The 26,014-nt window shown below is 36.0% G+C and overlaps 1 protein-coding gene across 1 annotated transcript in view; it reads right to left on the bottom strand.

The window, feature by feature from the left end:
• AFG2A (AAA ATPase AFG2A) overlaps positions 1–26,014 on the bottom strand; it is a 379,187-nt gene that overhangs the window by 230,187 nt on the left and 122,986 nt on the right.

Raw genomic sequence — 26,014 nt, 5'->3', positions numbered from 1 at the left:
TATGAAGTATACCTTTGAGACTTTATTTACTGTATTATCATATCCCAAAACAAACTGTATTCAAATCATTTATTTTCCTCTATCATCAACCATGTTCATTTTCATTCCAAAACTAAAATATTTAAATAAATGTCAGAAATAAAAGCACTGAAAAACAAGGTATAAGATTATTTAAAATAGTTCATCAAATACATACAGAATTGTTCAATCAATGTTTATATTCTGCATGGTAAATATGTTGACAGAAATTAGGAATAAAAAATTGAGTAAGATGCAAACTCATTCCTCTCATGAAACCTAAAGTCTATGTGAAATAAAAAACTCATTACACATCCATAACAACTAGGATATTTCTGATGTTTCTTCATAAATATTAGGAATATTTTTAAAATACATCAGAAGGTAGGTAATCACCACAATCCCCACTTTTTGAGAAATAGGCAAAGAAAGCATGCTAGGTTTTTTCCTTTGGCTTATGTACCAAGTTAATTAGAAAGCCAGTTCTCAACACACTATCCTTTATTTTAACTTCATGTCCTTTGACCACAAAAAAATTACTAAAGTTTTTAAGAAATAAACTAGGGCCAGGCGCAGTGGCTCACGCCTGTAAACCTTTGGGAGGTCGAGGCAGGTGGGTCACTTGAGGCCAGGAGTTCAAGACCAGCCTGGCCAACATGGCCAAACCCCATCTCTACTAAAAAAAAAAAAAAACAAAAAAAATTAGGTGTGGTGGCATGCACATGTAATCCCAGCTATTCAGGAGGCCGCGGCATGAGAATATCTTGAACCTGGGAGGTGAAGGTTGCAGTAGGCAGAGATCATGCCACTGCACTCCAGCCTGGGGAACAGAGTGAGATTCTGTCCCCACCCCTGCCCCAAAAAAGAAGTAAACTCAACAGATCTTACTAATGAACAAAACCCTGTATGACACAATCAAAATGTGCAAAACAACTCTCATTAGCAATAGCTTAGATTTCCTCCAAGACCAACTGGAATTGATAAATATGTAATAAACCACTGAGTGGACAACTATAGAGTAACACAGTGTTGTAAGTGTATTAAACATGTAAATTCAATCAGATGCACTTGGGAGGAAGAGGACATAAAGTAGAAGGAGACACACACCCAATAACTTTGTTAGCACCTGTGACAAAGAAGGGTACCTCAGTATAATCATCATGTAATATATTTAATAATAAGGTAATCAGCACCTCTAAATGACAGTATTTAGACCTCAACATGCATTATAAGTTCGAAAATTTGACTTAGTGCATCCACAGGAAAGTAGCCTCCAACTCACACTAATCAAATGCACACGAGGTTGTCATACAAATCACAATGCTCATTTATTAATTTACATGGTTTTCTCCAGTATTTAAAATATATGGGACTAAAGAGTACTTGCAAAGTCAATGAGAACTGTTTTGGGCACTAATTTTTGCAAGTAGCTACTCTGCCAGTACACAAATCTGCTTATTTGACTGTACCTAAGAATAAACATTGAATACTATAAACAGATAGATTCTATGTCTATATTAGACCGTTCTCACACTGCTATAAAGAACTACCTGAGACTGGGTAATTTATGAAGAGAACAGTATTAATTGATTCACAATTCCACTTAACAGCAAGCATGACCGGGAGACCTCAGGAAACTAACAATTATGGCTGAAGGAGAAGAGGAAGCAAGGACTTTTTTCACATGGCAGGAGGAGAGAGAGAGACAGAGCAAGAAGGGGGAAGTGCCACACACTTTTAAATCATCAGATCTCATAAGATCTCACTCACTATCATGAGAACTGCAAGGCAGAAATCTGCCCCCATGATCCAATCACCTCCCACCAGGAGGATCTTCTTAGATCCTCCAACATACAGAGATTACAATTTGATGTGAGATTTGGGTGGAGATGCAGAGCCAAACACTATCAACACCCTTCAAAAGATTCTCCATAATATAACTTTTCCACATGTGAGTTTAACTCTCAAGTAGAAACACAGTTGGCAAAAGCTTTAAGAGGTCTTTCATAATTACTACAAGCATAGTAAATACTGCAGGCTGCCAATAAATTACATCAGAGGCCTTTAATTGTATCTACTCTGCGAATCACTTGTGATTCTATACCAGAAAAAACTCAGGAAGGCGATACAGACTGGTCTCAGGAGAGTCAAGGTGTGCTGTCATAAGAAAGATGGTTTCTAAGGTAAAACCTAAAAACTTGGTGGGTATCAGGCAAACAAAGGGTGAAAGGAGGGAAAGAGAGAGAACACAGGATACTAAAAACTGGATAAAGTGCACAATGGCTCAGCATAACAGTAAAGTGAAAACATAAAAGATAGTATAGAAAAATAAACCAAGGCTGAATAACAAAGACCTTGTTATCCAAATCACGGAGTTTGGATTTTACGCTACAGTTAATGAGATGTTTCAACTAGAGACATGACCTAATCACATCTGTGTTTTTGAGAAACATCATGGTTGCTTGCAGTGTAGAGAAGAGACAATAAAAGGACAGTATTGGTCCAATTTCTGGTCCAGAATGTTAAGAGCTTGGAAGTCTTCACTCTGTCCTAAGAGCAAGTAAAAAGCTGAACAAACTGAAAAACCAACTCTTCTTAGATCCATCATCTTAGTAAGGTCACAGGGCAAATCATTGCCCCCAAAATTGGAGAGACAGACAGCCCAGGTACAGAAAATCACAACTTTCTGGAGCAGAAACCCACAAAGAGAAACCTCCATGAGAGCCAGTGCCAGGGTAGGAAAACCGGAAATGTAATTAACAAACTGCTGGAGGTTCAGTGTTTGACAAGTCTGAGAGTCGTAGAGCGGGGTCCCTCACACATTTGTGAGTTTTATCTTCAGGAACTACACCAGCTTCTCACAGTGAAGATCTGAGAAAATCCCCTGTGCGTCGGGCAGGGGAAGGAAAATACCCATTGTGAAATACACTAGAGCACTCTCTTCTTAAAAAGGACTGCTCCTCAGGAGAAAATGTTTTCCCAGAGCTTATGTTATTGAGGTTTTATTAGAGACCAACTGACCCAGAAGAAGAGAAATACCCAACTTCAGCCCTCTCTAGCCTTTCCCATGGGAGAATGAAAATAAAAAACTCCAGCTCCGTCTAGCCATCCTGTCCTACCTAAGGGGAGAAAACTGTGAGGTTCACAGTCCAAGACTCACTAGAAGACTGAGACCTAGGCCGGGCGCGGTGGCTCAAGCCTGTAATCCCAGCACTTTGGGAGGCCGAGACGGGCGGATCACAAGGTCAGGAGATCGAGACCATCCTGGCTAACATGGTGAAACCACGTCTCTACTAAAAAATACAAAAAACTAGCTGGGCGTGGTGGCGGGTGCCTGTAGTCTCAGCTACTTGGGAGGCTGAGGCAGGAGAATGGCGTAAACCCCGGAGGTGGAGCTTGCAGTGAGCTGAGATCCGGCCACTGTACTCCAGCCTGGGTGACAGAACGAGACTCCGTCTAAAAAAAAAAAAAAAAAGAAAAGAAAAGACTGAGACCTAATCATAGGACCATGGAACACTCCTTCAAATACTCTCCATAACACCTTACCATTATATCACTAAAGCCCCATTTACTGCAGTTCATTGTATCCTGTATATCATGTCTGGCTATCAAAGAAAGATTACAAGGCCTACTAAGAGGGAAATACTACAGTTTGAAGAAATTGAGTACACATCAAAACCAAAGTCAAATGTGGCAGAAGCACTAGAAGTATCAGACCAGGAAGTTTTTTTAAAAACTATGATTAATATGTTAAGGATTCTAATGGACAAAGTAGACAACAAGTAAGAAACGATAAGTAATATAAGCAGAGAGATGGAAATTCTAAGTGAGAATCAAAAAGAAATGCTATCAAAAAGAAATGCTAGAGATTAAAAGCACTGTAACAGAAATAGAGATTACATCTGATGGGCTCATTAGTCAACTGGAAACAGCTGAGGAAAGAATCGCTGTACTTAAGGATATATATATACAAACTTCCAAAACTGAAAAGCAAGGATAAAGAAAACTTTATAAAAACAAAATACTGGACTAGATTTAAAAAATAATAATAAAACCACACAGAACAAAATATCCAAGAACTATGGAGCAAATACAAAAGGTGTAGCATGTGTAATAGGAACACCAAAATAAGAAAGAACAGAACAATACTTGAAGAAATGTTCACTGAGAATTTCCCCAGATTAATGTCAGATACACATCCAGGAAGCCCAGGGAACACTAAGCAGAATAAACGTAAAAACAAACAAACAAACAAAAAAAGCTACACATAGGCAGAAAATCAAAAGTTTTTCAAAAACCTTTAAGAAGTCACATGTCGAGGGGTGAGGACCTCCTTATTTACACAAGAGCAAGAATTACATTAACTTCTCCTCAGAAACCATGTGAGCAAAAAGAAAGTGAAGTGAAATATTTAAATTATTGAGAGAAAAAAACCCACCAATGTATAATTTTATATCCTGCAAAACATCCTTCAAAAGTGAAGGAGAAAATTTTCTCAAATAAAATAAGGAATTTGTTGCTAGTAGACGTGCCTTGCAAGAAATGTTTAAAGTTCTTCAGAAAGAAGAAAACTAATATATAGGTCAGAAATTTTGATCTATATAAAGAAAGAGAAAGAAGAAATAAAGAAGATAAAAACTTTAATTTTTCCTACTTTTAACTGATCTAACAAAAGTTTGTTCAAAATAACAACAATGTATTTGATACCTATAGTTTATGGACAAGTGAAATGAATGACAAAAATGATACAAGGGACATGGGACGGATAACTTAGGAATATTTTGTTATTATAAGGTACTTGCACTATCTGTGAAGTGAACAAGGCTATTTGAAAGTAGAAATATATTGCAAAACTTAGGGTTAACAACTGAAAAACAAACAAAAAAATCCAAAAAACTTTGCAGTCTAAGAAAAGAGATAAAATAACATAAAATGCTCAATTAAAGCCATGAAAAAGAAGAAGAAATGGGAATGAAGAACAAGGGCGACTAACAGAAAACAGTAACAAATATGGTAGATATTAATCCAACTATATCAATAATCATTTTACACATCAATGGCCTAAATGCACCAATTAAAGAACAGAGATTGAATGAATAAAAAAAAAGAGACCTAACTATATATTGTTTACAAGAAACCCACTTTACCATAAAAAACAAATATAGTTTAAAAATAAAAGAATGAAGAGAGACGTACAATGCTAACACTAAACCAAAGAAAGCTGGAGTGGCTGTATGGATTCCAGACACAGCAGACTTTAAGCATGCAAAATTCTCAGAGACCAAAAGGGGTATTATATAATGATAAAGGGGTAAACTGTCTAAGAAGACAGAACAATCCTTAATGTGTATTAATCTAATAACAAATCAGCAAAACATGTGAGGCAAAAACTAATAGAACTACAAGGAGAAGCAGATGAATACACTACTATAGCTGAAAACTTCAACATCCCTTTATTAGAAACAGACAGATCCAACAGGGCAAAAAAAAAAAAAAAAAATTAGTAAGAACATAGTTGAACTAAATAGCAATTCAACTGGATATAACTTATATCTATAAACAGCCAACACATTCTTCATAAACTCAGATAGAACATTCACCAAGACAGACCACATTCTTGTCCATACAACACACATGAACAAATTTAAAAGAAATCATAGAATGTCTGCTTTCAGATCAAAATAGAATTAAACTAAAAGTTAACAGCAAACAGCTAAAAAAAAAAAAAAAAAAAAAAATTCCAAAATACTTAAAGACTGAACAACACACTTGTAATACATAGGACAAAAAAGAAACTTCAAGAGAAATTTTAATATATTTTTAGGCCAGGTACAGTAGCTCACGCCTGTAATCTCAGAACTTTGGGAGGCCGAGGTGGGAGGATTTCTCGAAGCCAGGAGTTGGAGACCTGCTTTAGCAAAACAGTGAGACCCCATCTCCATAAAAAATAAAATAAATGCAGCTGAGCATGGTGATGCATGTCTGTAGTTGTAGCTAGTTGGGAGGCTGAGACAGGACGATCACTTGAGCCAGGGAGGTTGAGGCTTTAGTGAGCTGTGATTGCACAACTACATTGTGGTGTGGACAACAGAGCAAGACCCTGACTGTCTCTCTTTCTCTCTCTCTCTCTAAATATATATATATACACACACACGCACACATTGATAGATACACTAGTTTTACAGATATATATCTATAAATATATAGACAAAGAAATAGAACTTATCAAAGTTCTATTGTCTACAAATATATAGATAAAGAAAATAGAACTTATCAAAATTTATCGATGCAGAGAAAGCAGTACTTAAAGCAAAACTTACAGTATTTAATGTATGTATTAGAGAAGATCTAAAAACAATACTAAGCTTTCACCTTAAGCAACCAGAAGAGCAAACTAAAACAAGCAGAACGAAAGAAATAATAAAAATTAGAGCAGAAATCAATGAAATCTAAAATAGGAAGTAAAAAGAGAAACAATGAAACTAAAAGTTGGATCTTTCAGAGAATCAATAAAATCAATAAGCCTCTATCCAGGCTAAGAAAAAAAGAGAAAAGATATAAATTCCTAATATCAGATATGACAGAGGATACATCACTACAGATCTTATACATATTAAAAGGATAATTTTAAAAAACAAAGACATCCTATGCCCCAAAATTTGATAACCTAGGTGAAATGAATAAATTCCTTTAAAAAATTCAATCTGCCAAAACCCACACAAGAATAGACAAACTGAACAGGCCTGTGTCTGTTAAAGAAATTAAATAAATAATTAATAACCTTTCAAAACAGAAAGCACAAAACCCAGACAGTTTCCTGGTGAATTCAACCAAATATTTAAGGACAAAGCTATATCGGTTCTCTAATCTCTTTTAGAAAACAGAAGCAGAGGGAATACTTCCTAACTCATTCTATGAAGCCACAATTAGACGAATACCAAAATCAAATGAAGATATCACAAAAAAAGAAAACTACAGACAAATATTGCCCATAAGCATAGATACAACAATCCTCAACAAAATCTTACCAAATCAAATCCAGCAACATGTAAAAATAATTATGAAGTGGGAGGATTACATTAGCCCAGGAGTTCAAGAATGCAGTCAGCTATGATTGTGCCACTACACTCCAGCTTGGGCGACAGACTGAGACCCTGTCTCTTAAAAAAAATAATATAAAGAAAAAAAGAATAATTATATGCCATAACCAAGTGGAATTTATTCCAGGTACACAAGGCTAGTTTAACATTTGAAAATATTACATTACAATTGATGTTACAACTGATGTAACATTACATCAATTAATTTAATCCATCACATCAACAGACTGAGGAAAAAAAATCTCATAATCATATAAATAGATGAAGAAAACATTTGACACAAAATCCAATACCCATTATTGGTTAAAAAAAAAAAAAAAATGGCAAACTAGGAATAGAGCCTAACTTCCTCAATTTGATAAGGAACAGCTACAAAAACCTACAGCTAACATCATACTTAATGGTGAGAAATTAGAAGCTTTCCTGCTATGATTAAGAACAAGACAAGGATGACCCCTCTGACCATTCCTTTCAACAGCACACTATATGAGAAAGGAAAATAAAAGGTACAGATAGGGGAGGAAGAAATAAAAGTGTCTTTGTAGATGATGTGATCATCTACGTAGAAAATGTGAAATTATCAACAAAAACACTTCTGAATCTAATAAGCAATTATAGCAAGGTTGCAGGATACAATGTTAACCCATAAAGTAACTGCTTTCTTATATATCAGCAATTAAAAAGTGTTTCAAATTAAAACACATTATAAAAAAAAACACATTATCATTTACATTAGCACCACAAAAAAACTGAGTTATAACTCTAACAAAATTTGTACAAAATCTATATGAGAAAAAATACAAACAATAATGAAAGAAAAATGGAGAAAAGCTAAATAAATGGAGAGATATTCCACACACACGGAAAGATTCAACATTGTTAAGATGTCAATTCTTTTCAACTTGATCCATAGATTCAATGCAATCCCAACCAAAATTCCAACAAGTTATTGTGTGAATATTGACAAACCCATTATAAAGTTTATACTGAAAGGCAAAAGATCCAGAATAGCTAATTCAATATTGAAGGAAAAGAACAAAGTTGCAGGACTGACAGTATCCAAATTCAAGACTACCTATAAAGCGACAGTATACAAAACAGTGTGGTACTGGCAAAAAAAAAAAAAAAAAAAAAGAGAGAGAGAGAGAGAGACAAAGTGATCAACAGAGAGAGAGAGAGACAAAGTGATCAACAGAACAGAACAGACAGCCTAGTAATAGACCCACATAAATACAGCTGGCTGATCTTTGGCATAGTAGCAAAGGCAATACAAGGGAGCAAAGATGGTCCTTTTAACAAATGATGCTGGAACAAGTGTACATCCACATGCAAAAAAAATGAATCTAGACACACCCCTTACACTTATTCCAAAAACTGACTCAGAGTGGATTACAAAGCTACATGTAAAACATAAACTATAAAACACCTAGAAGACAGCATAAGAGAAAACCAAGATGACCTTGGGTACGGAAATGACTATTTAGGTACAAGGGCAATGACATCCTCCACAAATAAAACAACTGATAAACTGGTCATTATTAAAACAAAAACCTTGTGCTCTGTAAAAGACAACATCAAGAAAATGAGAAGGCAAGCCACAGACTGGGAGAAAATATCTGCGAAAGACATCTGATAATGACTGTTATCCAAAACATACAAAGAATTCTTAAAACTTGACAAGCAAACAAGCAGATTAAAAAATGGGTCAAAAACTGAACAAACACTTCACCAAAGAAAAGAGGCAAACAACAAGCATATGAAAAGATGGTCAACATCATATATCATTAGGGAATGGCAAATAAAAACAGTAAAATACCATTACGTATCCATTAGAATGGCCCAAATCAGGAAATCTGCCAACACCAAAGGCTGATGAAGCTGTGGAGCAACAGAAACTTTCATTCACTGCTGATGGGAATACAAAATGGTACAACCACTCTGGAAGACAGTTTGGAAGTTCCAAAAATAAACTCTCAGAAAACTAAAAATACTCTTACCATAGGTTCCAGCAATTGCATTCGGGAATATTTATCAAAAGGAATAGAAAACGTATGTCCACACAAAAACTTCCATACAGATGTTCCTAGAAGCTTTATTCAGTTTTCCTAACTTGGAAGCAACCAAGATGTCCTTCAATAGGTGAATGGGTGAACTGTGGTAGGTCCGGACAACGGAATATTATTCTGTGCTAAAAGGAAATCAGCTACCAAGTTATGAGAAGGCATGGAGGAATATTAAATGCATACTACTACATGAAAGAATCCAATCTGGAAAAGCTACATATTGCATTACTCCAACTACAGGAACACTGCATAGGAATGTATAGGACATTCCAAAAGAGACAAAACTACGTAGACATAAAAGGATCAGTTGCCAGGTGTTAGGGAGGAGGCAGAGATGAATAGGGATGGCACAAAGGATTTTTAATGCAGTGGAACTATTCTGTACTACAGTATAATGGCAGATACATGTTATTACACATTCATCCAAACCCACAAAATATACAACATCAAGAGTTAACCCTAATGTTAACTACGGACTTTGGGTGAAAATAATGTGTCAATGTAGGTTTATAGATTGTAACAAATGTTATCACTGTCCCACAGGATGTTAATAGTTAGGGAGGCTGTGTGTTTCTGGAGACAGAATATATAAGAGAACTATGTACTTTCCACTCAATGTTGGTGTGAACCTAAAACTACTTTAAAGAAAATTCTATTTAGAAAAAAATAAATAAATTTTTAGGAGTATTATTGATGTCAGTCAATTAGAAAAATGTTGGAGCAATCCAGGATGGATAGTTAGCTGTCTGAATCAAAATCATGGCAAAAGAGACAAAAGTGGATATATGTGAGAAATATTAAGGAAATACAATCAATAGGGCTAATAAACTAATGTCTCCATGGAGTCACTGGATGAAAAAAAAAATTAACTGTAAACATGGTGGGTTGTCCTGTGGGACAACTGGAGATTTAGATATTTAGATTTAGAAAGAGGTATAAAATGGGAATACAAATTGTACCAGTCCTTGTCATAAAGGTGGTACCTGGAGAATGGAAATAGATCACCTAGAAAAAGTATAGCATGAGAAGAAAGGTAAACATATAATGAACAGAAATGTTAATACCAGTATTTTAGGTACAGGAAGTGGTAGAGGAATTAGCAAAGGAGAAGGGGTGTGCAATAGTCAGCTGGGGCTGCCAGAGCAAAATAACATAAATCAAGTGGTTATAAACAACAGAAATTATTTTCTCACATTCAGGTGGATGGAAGTCCAAGATCAGCATGCCAGAATGGGCAAGTTCTAGCCAGAGCTCTCTTATTGGCTTGCAGGTGGCTGCCTTCTCGTTGTGTCCTCAGATGGCAGAGACTGAGTGAGAACACAAACTCAAGAGACAGCGCTAGCTCTCTGCTATCTCCTGTTATAAAGGCACTAATCCCATCATGTGGGAACTACCCTTATGACTTCATCTAAACCTAATTACCTCCCAAAGGCTTCATCTCTAAATACCATCACATTGGGGGTTATGGCTTTAATATATGAATTTTAGGGATACCAGAGAAGAGGGAAGGAAAACAAGGAATAAAGGGCATAGTGTTTCAAGAAAGTTGAAGTTGGCCAGGTGCGGTGGCTCACGCCTGTAATCCCAGCACTTTGGGAGGCCGAGGCAGGTGGATCACGAAGTCAGGAGATCGAGACCATCCTAGCTAACATGGTGAAACCTCATCTCTACTAAAAATACAAAAAATTAGCTGGGTGTGGTGGCACGCGCCTGAAGTCCCAGTTACTCGTGAGGCTGAAGCAGCAGAATTGCTTGAACCTGGGAAGTGGAGGCTGCAGTGAGCCGAGACCTTGCCACTGCATTCCAGCCCGGGCAAGAAGACTAAAACTGCATCTCAAAAAAAAAAAAAAAAAAAAAGCTGGAATTAACTGTGTCAAATGTTTCTGAGTCAAGTAAAGAAATAAAAAAAACTAGATTTATCAATAGGAGGGTTATACTCCTAGCACCGGTGAGGGTTACACATCAACAAAAAAAAAGTTAACCTGACTACACTACTAGATAATACTGACTACACCACTAGAAACCAAAAATTCTTCTAATTTTTGTGCCCTACCTACAGGAGTTCATGTAACATAACTAAATAGCTCCAAAGGAATGGCCTACTTTCATCAAAAGACAAAATCCTGGGTCATGCCACATCTAATTTATGCATGCTATTGCTTGCTTTCCCTTCTAACAGGAGCTACATCCAAATAATGTCAGATCCTATCCTTAGTTATATATATCCTCTCTTTTTCTTCTAGTGAATCAGTAAGATGGCCAAGTGTCTTACTGGAAAGTGTGAATGTATTACTTGAGCTTACCAAGAAGTAAAAAAATAGCTAAGTAAGTTTTATCTCACGTTAGGCAAAGATCATTGTGGCATGGCAGGAGGAAGACTGGAAGAAAAATAAGGGGGATAAATTCATTAGAATGTATAACAATTCATTCAATTCAATTTATTCATTCAACAAACACTAGCTGGCAGGCACTATTTTAGGAAATAGAAATTAGAAGATTAAAGAAGGCTGTCCCTATTCCCTCAAGGAGTGTTGCATAAAGAGAACCCCTCATTCCTAACACCATTGCTCTCATAAAAACAGTAATAAACAACATGACAACTTCTTGAATAATGCAAAATAGAAGAAAATTAGAGCACAAAGGAGGACACTGGACAGTTCAAAAAGTCCCTAAGTGAAGGTAATCCTTATGCTAAACAAAGAACTGGTCGGAGGTAGCTGTTAGAAGACTGGTACTACAAGGGCTTTAATGTCTCATCTCTAAGTTTTTCAGCTATCCTGAAACAAAGGTTCAGAAACCCTGCTGTGCTTTAGAAGCACCCATGAATCTTTTAAAAAACAGATGCTAGGATAACAACCAAACCCATTGAGTCAATCTCTGCGCTTCCTAGGAATCCAAAGGTACTTTTTGGTAGCCATCTCCATTCTAGATTGAAGTTGGAGACTACTGAACATTACCTGACATGACCTTGCACGTTACAGACACTTATAAATATTTATTGATAACCTGACTTGGGTCTTATGATGTGACCATTTATTTTAAAACTAGTTCTTCTACTAAGCCTGTGTAAATCCATGCTGTTTACCTCTATACGATTCCAGACAAAAGTCTCAGTTCCAAACATTGACTATTATTAATGCACAAAATATATGTTTTTAGGTGCACATTCAAAAGCAGCAAAATCAGTGTTTTGTACTACTGGGTATATGATTTCACAAACACTGCTAATACTACACACCTCATATGCACAATCTTTTATTCCTTGACATTCATTAAGGTTGAACTACAACTTCAGCAGAACAGGCTGATCTTGTGTTGTCTCTGCCTTCCAATAGTCAAAACAGATTTCCCGTCTGAACCTTTTTGGTGGTTTAACAAACAAATGTTCAATGTCAAATATACAAAAGATAATGTGCTAGATGAAGAAAAGCATTAAATCAGGTGCACATAGAGAAAAAAATCAGGAACAATCTAGCAGAAAAGACATGACAATTGTCACCCAGTGCCCATTCAAGTGCCTTAACTAGAATGTTCCCTGCTTTTAACTGAATCATCCAATCCACTTCTGTTCCCCTCTCCCATGCTACTTTGTTATTAATATAATCTATATAAGATACGATTTTCTCTTACAAATAATGTGTGTTTTGGGAGATAATTCTCCATGGGTCTTTCACATTTCTTCAGTCTTGTGAGCAAGGCACGAACTCGGGTGATAGAAATGTTCTGGAATTAGTGGTGATGGCTGCATAATATTGTAAACGTACTGAAGTACCACTGAATTGTACACTTAAAACGGTGAAGAACAAAACAAGAAATCATGTCTCCCTCCAGAGCAAGAAGCAGGTTTGGTTAGAGCTTCGGAAGCTACACAATTTATCTACCTCCCTCAGGGGCAAAGGGCAAGCAACCTTACTTCCCAATATAAAAGATCTGAGTTAACCAAGAGTGGGATTCCTCTCCTGTAATGCAACCTACCAGATGTGTGGATATCCATATGGCCCATATGCATCACCTCTTTTGGATGCAGTGTAAAGGAGGAACTAATACAAACATACAGATATTCTTGCTGCTTGCTGTGCTGTGAATAATGAAATCATTTGTTTCTGACCCGTGAGCCTCAGGTTTCTGCCAGTATCCATGAAATGGTGGAAGGTTACTTGTTAGCCTTGAAGTAGAACAAAATCTCAGATCTTTCAGTTCTTGACTTAGACATCATGCAGGTAACAGAGCCAATAAGTGGTTTTAAGACAGAAAAAAGGGGCCGGGCATGGTGGCTCACGCCTGTAATCCCAGCACTTTGGGAGGCCGAGGTGGGCGGATCACAAGGTCAGGAGATCGAGACCATCCTGGTCAACATGGTGAAACCACGTCTCTACTAAAAATACAAAAAATTAGCCGGGCGTGGTGGCATACGCCTGTAGTCCCAGCTACTCAGGAGGCTGAGGCAAGAGAATGGTGTAAACCTGGGAGGCGGAGCTTGCAGTGAGTCGAGATCACGCCACTGCATTCCAGACTGGGCAACAAAGTGAGACTCTGTCCCAAAAAACCGAAAAAAAAAATTTCATTTACACACACACACACCACACACACACACACACACACACACACACACAAAGCACAGGGTTTGAGTTTCCCCAAAATGATCTTGGGTAGAATAACAACTGCACCAGAAAAAACAAGTATAAATCTGTGGTACTTCTGAAACATCTAGATGGAAGTATTTTAAAGATAGATAGGCCTGAGTTCAGTAGATAGTAGATAGTACTCAGTAGATAGGCCTGAGTTCAAAATAAGGCTAAAGACAATGTTGCAGTTGTCTTTATTTCTACATTGATTTCTTCTGGGGTCAAAAGCAAAATTCTCCTTTAAGAGGGGAAAAAAAATCCCTAACCCAAGATATAAAATGTCACTGAATATATACTGACTGGTACTCTCTTCTATGTTTACTTGTTTATCACCCCCCACCCAAAAAAAAGGCTAAGAGACTGACTCCCCCAATCTCTAAAAAAACAAATAAAATATAAATAAAGGCAATCTAAATGTATATAAATTTTCATCATATAATTAAAAAATAATTTTGTATCTTAAACCCTAGGATTAATGTTGTAAACATGAATTATGGTACACATTAACAGATAACTAAGTTAAAAGACTATAATATCTAACCTTTATTATAAGCAGTTTTTACATAAGAACTCATCAGAAAATAAGGAAAAACTAAAACCATATAACTGTTTTTGATTTTGAATTTGTTTTAAATCACAGGTAAGAAAAAAACCGTTCATGCAGCCATTTTAATCTGAGACCGGGTCTCACTGTCGCCCAGACTGGAGTGTAGTGGTGCCATCTTGGCTCACTGTAGCCTCAAACACTTGGGCTCAAGTGATCTTGCCTCAGCCTCCCAAGTAGCTGGAACTATAGGTGTGCACCACCATGCCTGGCTAATTTTTAAAAATTTTTTCTAGAGATGGGAGTCTCATGTTGCTCAGGCTGGTCTGGAACTCCTGGGCTCATGCGATTGTCTCACTTTTGCCTCCCAAAGTGCTGAGATTATAGGCATAAACCACTGCACCCAGTTCAGGGAGCTCTCTTTGTTGTTGCTGTTGTTGTTTGTTTTTTGAGATGGAGTTTTGCCCTTGTTGCCCAGGCTGGAGTGCAATGGCACGATCTCGGATCACTGCAACCTCTGCCTCCCGGGTTCAATTGATTCTCCTGCCTCAGCCTCCCCAGTAGCTTGGATTACAGGCATGTGCCACCACGCCCAGCTAATTTTGTATTTTTAGTAGAGATGGGGTTTCTCCATGTTGGTCAGGCTGGTCTCGAACTCCCAACCGGTGATCCACCTGCCTCAGCCTCCTTAAGTGCTAGGATTACAGGCGTGAGCCACAGTGCCCGGCTAGTTCAGGAAGCTTTCTAATGGCATTTTTTAAGTGCTGACAGCTCATTGACACACTATCCCATTCTATTAACATGTACTCATCTAAAGTTACTTTAAGAATGGGTAAATCAGCACTCTGCGAGGCCAAAGCAGGTGGATCACTTGAGGTCAGGAGTTTGAGACCAGGTTCAGCAAAATGGTGAAACCCTCCCTCTACTAAAAAATACAAAAATTAGCCAGGTATGGTGGCGGGCGCCTGTAATCCCAGCTACATGAGAGGCTGAGGCAGGAGAATCGCTTGAACCTGGGAGGCAAAGGTTGCAGTGAGCCAAGATTGGGTAAATCATTTCACAAACAGAAACATTACCAATATCCTAATTGCTTTAGACGCTCAACTCAACACAAGGCATTAAGTAAGCTACAGTAAAAACAGTGATTATAAAGAGATAAAACAGGACAGGCACAGTGGCTCATGCCTGTAATCCCAGCACTTTGGGAGGTCGAGGGGGGCGGATCACAAAGTCAGGAGTTCGAGACCTGTCTGGCCAAGATGGTGAAACCCCATCTCTAGTAAAAAAAAAATACACAAAAATTAGCTGGGTATGGTGGCATGCGCCTGTAATCCCAGCTACTCGGGAGGCTGAGGCAGGAGAATGGCTTGAACCCAAGAGGCAGAGGTTGCAGTGAACCAAGATGTCGCCACTGCACTTCAGCCTGGGTGACAGAGCAAGACACCATCCCCAACCCCCACAAAAAAAGAAATCGAACAATTGAGAAGAGCCCAAAATACCATGTATTCAACAAAAGCATAGACATCTCTACTCATCCCATTCCTCAAAACCCTACATTCTATAAATGAAAGAAGAAATTTTTTGAAAAAGGCTTTCTAGAGTATCATTCAGCTTTAATCCCATCTCCCTTTTAATTTTCTCTTAAGATGAGGAGAGATCCTAGTGAATTACAATCTGTGAAACAAGCTGAAATACAATCTGGCAAGAGATAAGGCTAATATAGTAAAAACAAAAATTCACATGAACTACAGCAAAATTTTTAAAAAGCTGAATTTCACCAGGGACTTGGAATCCATAAGAAAACCATCAAAGGGAAATCCTAAACCTAAAAACTATAATAAATAAAATTAAGAATTCAAAAGATAGGCTTAATGGGAGATTAGTGAAAACAGAACAGAGGATTCTTAAAATGGAAGACTGGTTACTAGAAAGCATCCAAATGAATACACAAAGTGAAAAAAAAAAAAGAATGGAAACAGAATAGAGTGCAAAAGGCATATGGAACCCAGTGGAAAGGCCTTAAAAAATGTATAATTGGAGTTCCTTATGAGAGAAGGGAATAAAAGCCATATCTTAAAAAATATTACCTGAGGCTGGGCGCAGTGGCTCATGCCTGTAATCCCAGCACTTTGGAAGGCCAAGACGGGTGGATCACCTGAGGCCAGCAGTTCAAGACTAGCCTGGCCAACATGCTGCAACTCCATCTCTATTAAAAAATACGAAAATGAGCCAGGCGTGGTGGTGTGTGCCTGTAATCCCAGCTACTCAGGAGGCAGAGGCAGGGTGAATTGCTTGAACCTGGGAGGCGGAGGCTGTAGTAAGCCAAGTTCGTGCCACCGCACTCCAGCCTGGGCAACAGAGCGAGACTCTGCCAAAAAAAAAAAAAAAAAAAAAAAACTACCTGAAAATGTCCCAAAACTATTGAAAGAAATCAAAGGGATCAAGAATGGCCTCAAAACTATGAAATGCTAAAGGCAATAAAATTACTGCTAACTAAAGAACAGTCTGTGACCACCATTTACATTTAAGATTTATTCCAAAAGTTATCTACGCAAAATAACTTCTGCAATCAGTGACTAACAGTAAAACAGGTACAAACAGGGTGTTTCTGAGTCCTAATTATGAATTATTCTAGAAACAAAAACTGTAGATGTTATGGTACTACTTGTTTGCATATACACTTATAAATGTTCACTGATTAAAAATGTCAACAATACATCTAAATGTTTTAGATACTGCTTTAGTTTTCCTTTCTTTAGTTGACCTGACAAATCCAATGTGAACGTCTTTCAAAATAAATTACTAAGATTAAGAAACCTATATACTTGAGAGTTTTCTTTGACAAAGAAGTAGTAATGAGCAGAACCACCTGAGAGAAAATGAGTTTGGACAGGAAGAAACATATAAAAGAAATTTCTTTCAAAAAATATTCTCCCCTTCCATAGCAAAGTTTGGGAGGAGTATGAATTACATTTTCACCGCATAAATACCTTAAAGATGATAACATTATTCTAGTTCCTTGATATTTTGTAAGAATAAAAAAAAAGGAGAGATAAATTTATATTTTTAAGAATTCTAAGCATGTATACAAATAAACAAGTTATAATTCATGAAGAATAAAATTATTTTAAAACATCATTTTGTCAATACTGTTTCAAAAAGTAAAAATCTATAATAAAGATACAGCTTATAAGTTTTAAAAAAACTAAAATATTTTAACATCATTTCCTTAAGAGAAAGAAGAAAGAAAAGGAGATAGGCAGGAGAACGTAACCATTTTTTTTTTTCAGTTTAAAAAAAAGATTAAGAATTCATGTTTTAAACATCTTAAAAAGCTTGACATACAGCATGGTAACGATAATTATAATGTATTACATATTTGAAAATGCTAAGACAGTAGATTTTAAAAGCTCTCATCACACAAAATGTGTCAAATATGTGAGGATATAGATATGTCAATTAGCTTTGTTATCATTTTACGTGTATACATATAGCAAAACATCACATTGTACACACAATTTTTGTCAATTAAAATGTGAACACAAACATTACATATAACTCCAAATAAAACATGTTAATATTATGGTAATAAATTTACCTATAGAATACAATCTCTATCCCTAGGAAAGAGGTTGGTTCTTCCATAAACAAATGCATTTTGAATAAATCATTTCCAATATCATGAAACTTTTGAACTAAAGAAATGCATGTTAGACTGGACTTCTTGAAAAACAGCTCTAGAGAAAAGCAAAATTACATTGTGTTGCACATACTGCATTTTCTCATAATGTTTAAAATTATGGTAAATTATGGATGTTTAAAATTCCAGCTATGTTATACAGCTGACAATTACATTTTGACAAATATTTAAGAGAGTCGAACAACATCAAGGATTTCTTAAGTTTCCTTGCTCACTTTTTTGGACTGTTTTAAAAATAATCTCCTCAAAAGATATCTGATTCCCATAATCAAAATTAAACCTCCTTGTTTCTGATAAACCATTTTTTTGCAGCATTAATAAAGCTCAGTATATAATTCTGTTTACACTAGGAAGTTTACCTGTGCCTCACTTCTAGTGTTGAAAATGCAGAATTCTGGCTTCCCACACAGTGCTGTGAGGGGAAATTAAGTAATTATGAAGATTACCTATTGTTCATTGTTCACTGAATACCTACTTCCTAGCCACTGTATTAATAAGAGGTGACACATGTATAAGTTGCTCTGTGTCATGCCTTACAGGTATTAGTTCATTAATCCCAATAATAGTGCTATAAGGTAAATACTACTGTAAGGGCCATTAAAAAACTGAGATAGAAAGGTTGAATGGCTTAAGATTCCACAACCAGCAAATAAAAGAGTTGGGATTTAAATACACATTCACTTGATTGATTCCAGAGCCTATACTCATTCCATCATAAATAAGTTTTTAAAATTTTGTAAGCCAAATACGCCAATGTGCCAGAGTAAAGCTGAAATATCTACTACAGCCATCTTTTAATCAGTACTCTAGAAGAAAAACAAAAGCTTATTATTTATTACAGTTGAAAGGAAGCTGTACTGAAGAAATATTTAACAATGAAGAAATAATCAACAAAACTTGAAAATATGAAAGCAAAACCATTTGATATGTGTCCAAAATCAATAATGTCTTGAGTAATCTAGCTTATCACCTACATGATAAACTAGATTTCAGATTATGATCAACATTCAGCGAACCTATTTTAGATTAATAAGATATCCTATAAAGGCAGAAAGACACACAAGTTACCTTTGTCAGCTATTATAGAGATGTAAAAGCTGCATGCGCTCTACGTAACTGCAGATTTGTATAAACTGTTAACATAGGGAGTGACATAAAAGCATGTATTTTTCCATTTTGCCATGATTTCCCAGTAAAAATTCCACACTAACACAGACAATATTCATTACATTTGTATAGTTTTCATTCAAACACAGGATAAAAGAAACAAGTGATTATTTTTTGGAGGGGGACGGAGTTTCGCTCTTGTTGTCCAGGCTGGAGCATAAGGGCGCAATGTCAGCTCACTGCAACCTCTGCCTCCTGGGTTCAAGTGATTCTCCTGCCTCGGCCTCCTGAGTAGCTGGGATTACAGGCACCTGCCACCACGCCCGGCTAATTTTATATTTTTAGTAGAGATGGGGTTTCTCCATGTTGGTCAGGCTGGTCTTGAACTCCCAATCTTAGGTGATCCACCTGCCTTGGCCTCCCAAAGTGCTGGGATTACAGGCGTGAGCTACTGCACCCGGCCCGAGAAACAAGTGATTCTTAAACTCAGAGTTCAATCTACCACCGGCCAAAAGACATTTTTTGAAAAGATTTTTTTCCCAATCCTGAACCTGCATGCACTGATATCATGAACATAATCCAACACAAGAAATAATAAGGAAAATTAATATGTCAATTCAAACTTATTTTCTGACAGCAAACTATCTAGAAATTTAAGCAGATTAAATGCTTTTAAACGTGCCATTTTCCTAATATCACAGATCTAGAAATAGTAAAGTAAAAAATAGGAATCTATAATAATCATAAGAAACAATAACCCAAAGAAAACCAATAAACCTTCATTGACTAGTACTCATTGGCAAGGTTGCTTTGAATTTGGGAAAGGACTTTGATATTTAATATGCTTGGGTTCAAACGGCAACATTTCACCTTGTTTGTTGTCTGTGAGCCTCGGTTTTCTCAGTCAAAACATGCGAAGTATCATACTTGCCTAGTGAGTGTGACTGAATATTTGTCTCTTCCCAAAATGCCTATGTTGAAATCTAACCCCCAAAGTGATGGTATCTGAAGGTGGATCTCTGGGAGGTAATTAGGTCATGAAGGTGGAGACCTCATGTATGGATTAGTATCCTTGTAAGAAAGTCCCCAGACTGCTCCTTGGCCCCTTTCACCATGTAAGGACACAGTGAGAAGATGGCATTCTATAAAGAAGGAAGCAGCCCTCACCAGATATCAAATGTGACAGCACCTTGATCTTACAGTTCACAACCTCCAGAACTGTAACAAACTTTTTGTTTCTAAGCCACTCAGACTAAACTATGCTGTTTTAACAGCCCAAGGGGACTAAGACACTTCCTCAAAATTAAATAAAACATATAAAGGATCTAGCATAGTACTTAGCACAAAGAAAATGTCAATAGATAGCAGTTTGGGGCATTATAATAATTATAATTGTAAAAATTAATTAAATATTAATTTTCAGTCATTGTGTCAGCACTGTAATTGGCATAATGAAGATACCTTTTAAATCTTTCAAAGTTGTAAATTAAACTAACAGGTGTGTGACACATAAATATTTGCTGAAATAAAGCAAGAATGTGATGTCTGGTAGAAGATTTTCAGAAGCGTCAAACAGCACAGGTCAACAGATGCATCCAGATTAACAGTCAGTTCCTTACTTAGCCTTACTTACAATATGGTTCAAAGTATCAAACTTCCTTAAATTTTGCCATGAAAACCACCAAGCAAATACTAAGATCAGAACTGCTCCTCTGATATACTACATAACTATGAGGCATGCCCAGAACAGTCAGCCTTTAATACACTCCTAACAGAGATTTTGTTACTATATTACTAGATTATTAAGACATTGGTAATTAAAGTACTTCACATTTTAGTCTTAACTGTTTTAGTTGTTCAAATGTAGTAATTGCTTAGCTTCTCAAATTCTTCAAGTAATTATTTATTTTACATAGCTAAGATTTCCAGATAAGAATGTTTATACTTTTCAGATATTTTTATAATTAAACAAATTTTTTAAGTAAATCCTTCTAAAATAGACAAAATATTATTAACAACATACTGTAAGATTCTGTGCTCAGATGCAGAAATGCTTGACTCAGGAAATAGGCCAATAAAAAGAAAATTTGTATTTCTTTGGTTTTTTGAATCTATATCAAAAGTTCTCTTCATCTGTTTTTTTTTTCTACCTACCCTCTTTCTTTGTGTATTCCCAGTCAACTCAGCTTTTGTTTGGGAACAGGGTGCCACAGGATTCTATACAGCATTTGTTCTTGATAACACAGGATCATTATTTATGTGCTTTAAGTATGGTTGTAGAAATACAGGATTTGGAACCTACTAACTTAGGTGCTTGCTTACGCAAAAAAAAGACTGTTAAATTACCCTACAATAAAATAAGAGTGACTGAATGGCCTTTTGTGCAGAGAGTAACATGGAGACCTTTCTACAAATTAATTAATACAGCATGGATGGCAGCAGTCTTTTTCAAAATGTGTTCTCACTGGCCTAAAATGTATGATGCTCATCACTGATGCTATCCTTTGTTGGCCTTTAATTACTGCTGCTAACAGCTACATTAAAAAGAATATCTATCATTTCTGTATACTTGGCGCACTGCCAAAGTTTTGTGAGTCAAACTCACTTTTAAATTTAGTGTGTTCACAAACCATTAAATATTTTTAACACGGCTTAGCACTTCATTAATTCTTTTTGGAGTTCTTTGAGAGGTGAATTATTCCAAAGCTTACCAATGATTCTTTACCATGAAGATGATGATGCTTCTATGAACATTAATGCAGGAGAAAAAATTCTGTAAGAGTCTCAGTTTAAATTTTAAAAGTCTCAAATTTTAAAAGAAAATTTGTTCATATATGGTACTAAGTCGAACTCTGAATAACCAGCAGAGTGATCATAATCTCTAGTTTCTCTGAGTTTCTATTCCCTTATTCAAAAAACTACCTGTGTGCATCTTTGCTAGGTGCTGTAGTGGACATCTGAGGTAAGAGGATGAAGACATTTTCATTTCCTTGAAGATTTCATTCTTGTTGGCAGGTATGAATGAGGGAGCAAATTTAAATAATATATACACAGGTCCTTTTGAGATTTAAAATTGTGATTCTATGCTGTTATTATGTAGCATCTATGTGCAGCTACTTAATTCATTACTTTTAATAAATATTCATATTTAGAAATGTATTATTGACACCTCCAATCAGGTACTTCTAAATAAAAGGCAGTGAAACTCAAACTTTTCCAATTTGCTATTTGTTGTAGAGGGAAACAGTGGCTGTAATTAATGCTGAAGATTAGGTGATGATAATTCTTTGCATTCCTATTACCCATATTGTCTTTGTTCTTTATTTCCACAGATCACTGAAAGCTAGCTAGAGAAAAGCATAGTGAAAATGTTTTATGAACTGAGAAATATTCTTGGCTGACTTTCAAAGCTTCAGTAGGAAACAAAATCCATAAAACTGACATCCTAGGAAATCAAAAACAACTCTATGAAAAAGTTTAAATACAAATGTTTAATCACTAACATAATGAAATGATTTCATAAAACTTTATTATCTGCTAGACATAGGCAACACAGTAGGGGAAAATGTTCACCTAATATATAATCCAGACATTCCCAAAGCATTAACTCTCTTTTCCCTTCAAAAGTCAAGCCCCCTTTCCAAATTATTCCTATTCAAAAGACATATAGGACCACAGATCAAAAGAATATTATGGTATCTTAAAACTTGGGTAGGCAAACTATAGGCACAGACCAAATCTGACCAACCGTTTTCTCATTTGATTACATATTTTCCATGGCTGCTTTTGCACTACAGCAACAGAGATGAATAGTGGTAACACAGACTGTATGGCCCAAAAACCTGAAAACATTTACTAACTGGCCTGTTTCAGAAAAAAATTTGCTTATCCCTATTTCTAAGAAACCTCACTCCCATTATGGTAATTATTATACTGGTTCTATTTTTCAGTACTAAAAATTTCACAGAATACATGAATTTACTAACTCCTCCAATAAAATAAAATGCCCTACCCAAATTATACACCAGCATCTTATATATTCATTTTTAATTTTAAAATATTTTTTCCTAGTATACATCTTAAATATCATAACAAGTCCCAAATGGTAGGCACGTAAATTTGTTCACTTTTTTTTTTTTTTTTTTTTTTTTTTTTTTTTTTGAGAAACAGACTCGCCCTGTCGCCCAGTCTGGAGTGCAGTGGCGCAATCTCGGCTCACTGCAACCTACACCTCCCAGGTTCAAGCGATTCCCCTGCCTCAGCCTCCTGAGTAGCTGGGACTACAGGCACTCGCCACCACACCCAGCTAATTTTTTGTATTTTAGTAGAGACAGGGTTTCACCATGCTGGCCAGGATGGTCTCGATCTCCTGACCACGTGATACACCCACCTCAGCTTCCCAAAGTGCTGGGATTACAGGTCTGAGTCACCATTCCCGGCCTCATTTTCTTAAAATCTACCTTCTCACACACCCACAGTCAAAACTGGCTTGTAAGAAAGCCCAAAAAAGAAGGCTAGCCAACATATATTGCTCTGAGTTAAAGCACTACTTACGATAATTTTCATGGTACATGTAAAATGCAGGCAAACTTTGATTTTAAAGGTGAGATGGCTACAGTAAGAAACCTATGTGTCCTACAACAATAACAAAGAATTCCCAGTTTCCAGTAAAATGCTGCAACAGGCCATCTCTCTAAGGAAACTCATCTCATGCCTTTGAAAAAGTATGCTATAGTACTTAGTCACAACTTATAGACAAAACACAAATAAAAAAATTCATAGAACTTTCATACCACATAAAACTATTATTAAGAGAAAATCTGTTACACATTTTCCATTTCTTCTTTTGCTTTGTTTTCCTCAGCATTTCTATTTACTGTTTACTATTTAAAATTTACCAATGTGAAACTATGTTATATATAAGGCAATTAGGTATAAACTGGGAAAACTGTTTACCAGAAAATGCCCTTGATTTTACCAACTTTCAAAATGGACATACAAATAATAGTGGCTAAAAGTATCTAAGCTGTGACTACTAGAGTTTCTTAAAACATAAAAAAATTCTTCATAAATATTTAGATACATGAGAATTTTTACCCTGAAATAAATGTACTTTTTCTATCCTAAATCCTGATAATATATGAAACAGTAGTAGTATAGTTCAAAGAGCATTAAATCAGAAGACATGAGTTCTAGTCTTGTCTGGGCCACAAAAGAATTACATGTCTCTTCTCTTAAATTCTAGGAGTATCTGTTTCTTCTGAAAAATAAAAGGTTGTACTAGATGACTTCTAAGAACTTTTCCATTTATAAAGTTTTATGATTTTATGAAATTTTAAAACCCATAAAATCACATTAAAAAATTTATAACCCTCCTTGAAAAGTGTCATTTAGAGAAATGATGCCTACAAAAATTTCCTTTACAGTGCGTAGCATCATGAAGTTATTGAATTTACTTCAAATCTGGATATGCTGCTGCTGCTTAAAAGAGGGTACCCCATTTACTGATTGTTATTTTAAAACTCAGACCTCTTTTCAGAATGCCGTTAAGCCTGAGATCTTCATTTTCAATGAAAGCTAGCTCAGAAATTTTTAATTTTTTTCCCTAACCTCTCCAAGTGGAAACCAATTCTGGACTCTTTAAGTGCAGAAACAGCTATAAGAGAAAGCAGTTATTAATATAGATTCTCTAGTGCCACACAGAAGATACCAGCCAGCTTTTAACTGAGCACTTAACCTTTTCATTTTAAAACATATTTAATCATCTTTTATGTTCTAGTCATAAAACAATATCCCAAAACATTATATAAAGCTTTAGTATTACAAAACAGAATAAATCATCTTCCCTAACTCCTAAACAATAAAATTTTCTTCTATATCTAGGATAATTTTTTTTCATATTTTAAATTTGTGAAGTCAGAATGTCTCCTGCAGTTGGTGATTTCTCAGCACCATTTTCTCAGCGTATTTCTTCAGTAAGTTACATAAAATAATGACGTATCTTATAACTGATGGCATCTTAGAGTGACAAAATGCCATACTGTGTGTCAACTGCAGAATATTTTTTCTAATTCCCAAATGTTTTATTTAATCAGTTTTCCTTCACTAGTATATAAACTCTGTTGAGGTAGATTCATTTCAATCTCAATTACTATATTTCAACCTATATGGAAATCATTATAAGAATATCTTACAAAAATTACTGTAAGAAGAAACATTGAACTTTTCTAGTAGTTACTAAATGCCAGGTATTATGTTAAGCACTACAACATGTATTTACTTCCAAAAACCTAGAACTTGCTATTATTAACTCCACTTTACAGGTGAAGAAACTAAGGCTTAGAGAGGTTAAGGAACCTGCCCTAGGTTCTGTTCACTGTTTTATCCCCAACACAAAGCCTATTGGAGAATGTTCAATAAATGTTTACTGAATGAATGAATGAATGCTTCAAAGGAGAAGCATTCTGCTCTGTTAGATGAACAGAATCATTATAATGTAAGTCACAGAGAAAATGCAAGATAAACATTATAATGTAAGTCACAGAGAAAATGCAAGATAAACAAGCTTGAAAGGTTAGTTAACTACCTAGACCTGGAATCCTGGGCTATGTGGTACAGTAGTTGAACAAAAAAGTGGCTCAGGGTATCTGCTCTATAGTCAATACATCTAAATTCAAATCCCAGCTCTGTTATTAGTGATGCATGCCCTTGAGTAGTTACTTAGGTGTCTATAGTCCCGTTTTCTCACCTGTAAAAGGAAGATGAGAACAGCACCTAAACACAACGATTAGGAGTTAATACAACAAAAGGGCATAATACACTAAGTGGGGTCCAAACAAAAGGAGTCACATTACTTG

The sequence above is a fragment of the Rhinopithecus bieti genome, unplaced genomic scaffold (genome assembly GCF_001698545.2).
Source record: "Rhinopithecus bieti isolate Rb0 unplaced genomic scaffold, ASM169854v2 scaffold_33326, whole genome shotgun sequence".
NCBI lineage: Eukaryota > Metazoa > Chordata > Mammalia > Primates > Cercopithecidae > Rhinopithecus > Rhinopithecus bieti.
This window is presented reverse-complemented; position numbering and strand designations above follow the sequence as displayed.